The sequence below is a fragment of the Nicotiana sylvestris genome, chromosome 5 (genome assembly GCF_000393655.2).
Source record: "Nicotiana sylvestris chromosome 5, ASM39365v2, whole genome shotgun sequence".
Classification (NCBI taxonomy): domain Eukaryota; kingdom Viridiplantae; phylum Streptophyta; class Magnoliopsida; order Solanales; family Solanaceae; genus Nicotiana; species Nicotiana sylvestris.
Window position 1 is genome coordinate 159,827,238 of NC_091061.1, and position 3,558 is coordinate 159,830,795.

The following is a 3,558-nucleotide window of genomic DNA, read 5'->3' on the forward strand; positions in this document are numbered from 1 at the left end:
AATCACATTAGCGAACATCAAATAAAAAAGGAAAAAGGAAAAAAAGAAGAAGTAGTAAAGCAGTCAACTCTGGCCTACTGATAAATCGTACTGCTAATACATTCATAGGCCTATAAAGTCAGTTAAGAAAGTGATCATTTCAACAAAGTACTGAACTGCCTTCGACGGCTTTTTATTTTATGGATTTATGTGGTAGAGCCCCATTCAATTTGAAAACAAGAAAAAGAAAAACATTAATAATTTCTTATCGGAAATTCCGGGGTTGGGAATAAATGTCCAGAATATTTATCGTAGAATTAAACATGAATTCCTTTATTCTTTTAAAATAAAAATTGCATATTTAGAGACTAAAAGAAATTCTAACCTATAATACTTAGTAATTTTTAAAAATAAGCTATTCAACTCCCTTAACAAAAATAGTATCGCATAAAATAAAACGGGAAAATTAAGAACAAAAAGCACATCGAATTTGACTACACAAGTGTGACTTTGACGAATGGTATAACATATGAGAGTAGGTGAAGAATGGCTGCACAGAACAGATGCATTTGGCCATCCAAGAAAGTGCACTCCAAATGATTTTTCTTTTTTAATTTCTAAAATACAGATGTTTTTAATATCCAGACTATCTTTTATTCTTTATTTTGTTTGGTCCTACCAGGGCCAACTTCTGTATTATCTCATGCACAATTTAAAAATAATAAAATGTTAGGGATATAGTTGATATGCCCTATATCCAATATCATATTTGATGATTTGAACATATTTTTGTAAACATTATTTGATATAAAAATATATTGCATTTGATATTCTTTTATCATATTTATTATTAATTGTTTGATTAATTTGATAAGGTCCTTGATTAAATTTTGAGACTTGACATTGTGATGGAGATCATGATAATGAGAGTAAATTTCTTATAATTTAATCTAAATTTGTTCTTGATCGTAGGATTATTAATTTGGATATTAGTAATCCGATTAGATCAATATTTATGTGATCGTCTTTATGGGATAAAGATTAGTTGATCTCATTAACTAAATTACATAGATAGATGATGCATATAGAGATATGATCATTGAATCGACTCATTGGATAATTCCTAATGGTTAGAATTACCATAAACTGTCAATAGGATATTCTCTTGAAGAATGTGATGTAAAAGTTTCCTTTGACTTGAGATCGTCATAGTAATTGACAAGTTATTTATTGTGCTTTGATACCAGACACCTATGACTCTAGGGCGATAGTTGAAAGAATATTGGGCATGATTAAATGCTTGTAGAATTAGTGATTGATCAAGATGGAATCTGTCAACTTTTGGTAATGAGTTTAAGCTCCATGTTGTCATGAATTATAAACGACCAAATTAAGACCTTGGTCAGGGCAATTGAATGAAAGAAGAAATGAGTTTCTTAGGTCATTCGATGGTCGATTATATTTGACATGAACACATAGTTGGTCGCCTATTAGGATTTGACAGTTGAACCATATCCTAGGGTGACTCAGAGCTATAAGGACGGAACGAAATATTACTTTATTCTTCTACTGGTTCTTGAGAGTAAATTGTATACTTCATTCCTTCCAGTCGTTAAGGAGTGTTGCTAGACGCTACCCTTGATTAGTATATTGATGTGATCAATTTACTACCTGTTTAGTATTGAACCTATGGGGTCGCACACTAACGAGTGTTCTGATCTTTGCTAAAGGATTGATTAACTTATTATTTGATAATTGAATTAATGAATTTAATTAGTCAAATAAATTTATTTATCAGTCCAAATGAAATATTATTATATTTTTTCCTAGTACAAAGGATATAATTAATATTGTGAACGAATTGAAATTTTCTATTTGGAATAGAAAACTAAATTATATCTCTTGGTTGAAATATATATGTAATATATATACTTAATATTTATTTATATAGGAGATGCATATAAAATATAAAATAAATGAATGACTTATTAGTAATTCCAATTTGAAATTGGATTGATTCACGTGCAATTTCATCCCATTTGGAATGGGATTAGTATTCTATTAATATATGAAAGCAATTCCAACTTTGAGTTGGAATAATCACGTGACATTACTATTAAACCCATTTGAATGGGATTCGAAATTTTAATGAAAATTATACAAAGTTTATTTTTGGAATAAACTTTTACCCTAAGTAAATTATTACCTCAACCAAATAAAAAAAGGCTTGTAGGTGATACTATATAAAGGGTGATGGAGAAAAGTTGTCGTATTATATTTTTTGAGAAAGAAAATCACTTTGTGAAAGTGAGAGTGCAATACAAAGCCAAGAGAGAAAATACAATTACAAGAAAAGTGTTTCTTGTTCTTCTAATTTGAGTTGAGATTTTTGAGAAAAATTTCAACACAATATTCTTTGTTCAATTTGTTAGCGGGTTTCATTAATCAAAGAGTTGATAGCAAGGATCTGTCTCGGTGTGGATACGCATACAGTCTTCGCACTATCGAAGAAATTTTGAAACAAGACTCTCTTCACCAGGTACGTCTTAGATCCGATATTTGACATGTAAATAAAGTTTAAACACAAAAAGATCTGTCTAGGATTATTATTGTCTTCCGCTGCGTTTTACGAACACCTATACGCAATCCTTCACGAAAAAATATACATTTTTATTAAGTACAGAGCTAACAAACCAATGCATGTGTAGCGACAAAGTTTGTGCATCATACACTTTTTAGTAAGGATTGTCGTTTGGCACTACTTGGCAAAAAAGAGAATTTTTTTTTATACGTGTGTTTATAAATAATATTTTGTTCAAAATTAATATGTGTATATAGATGCAGTCTAGGATTTAAATATTATGGTTACATTTTTAAGTTTTCAACATTAAACTTCTAAAATTATGAGTTGGTAAAATTAAATGTTGCTGAAAATTTGATCAATTTTCACATATACATATCTGTACTTCATATCAAATCTATTTGAGTTCGAATGAATTGTCATAGAAGATCTATGTTTACGTACCCTTATATACACGCACAAAATAGGGTAACAATGTTTGAAAATTAGAAAAATGAATTTTAGTTTATATCATGATATAGAATCTAAAAATTAACATAATCTCGAGATTCAAATACAGTTGCAAACCGAATAATAACAATAAATAAACACCAGTTGTGCAAAATTTTACATCAGCCACCCGCCACTGTACTCTTTGTGTATGGTTTGTAATTGTGAGTGATCTGGGATTATCAGCATCCGAAAACTTCGGCAAAAATTTTATGTATACTTGCAAATGTCTTTAAAAATAGTCAAATATTAGTATAGATTCCCGTATCAATATTTATGAACAATAATAAATTTAATTAAATGTTATGATGTCCCCGCGATCGTCGAATCATGGGTCCGCCGCCTCTGCTCTAATAAAACGTTGTCTGCTGAGCTCAGGGTTTTTTGTATGACCAAAATAAGTAAAATAAGAGGAAGTCATCTTGGCAGTGTATTTTTGTGTTTCGTGGATTGATTACAATCTAAATCTAACACTAATAATAGAACTCCACGTTTAGTCACCAAAATAC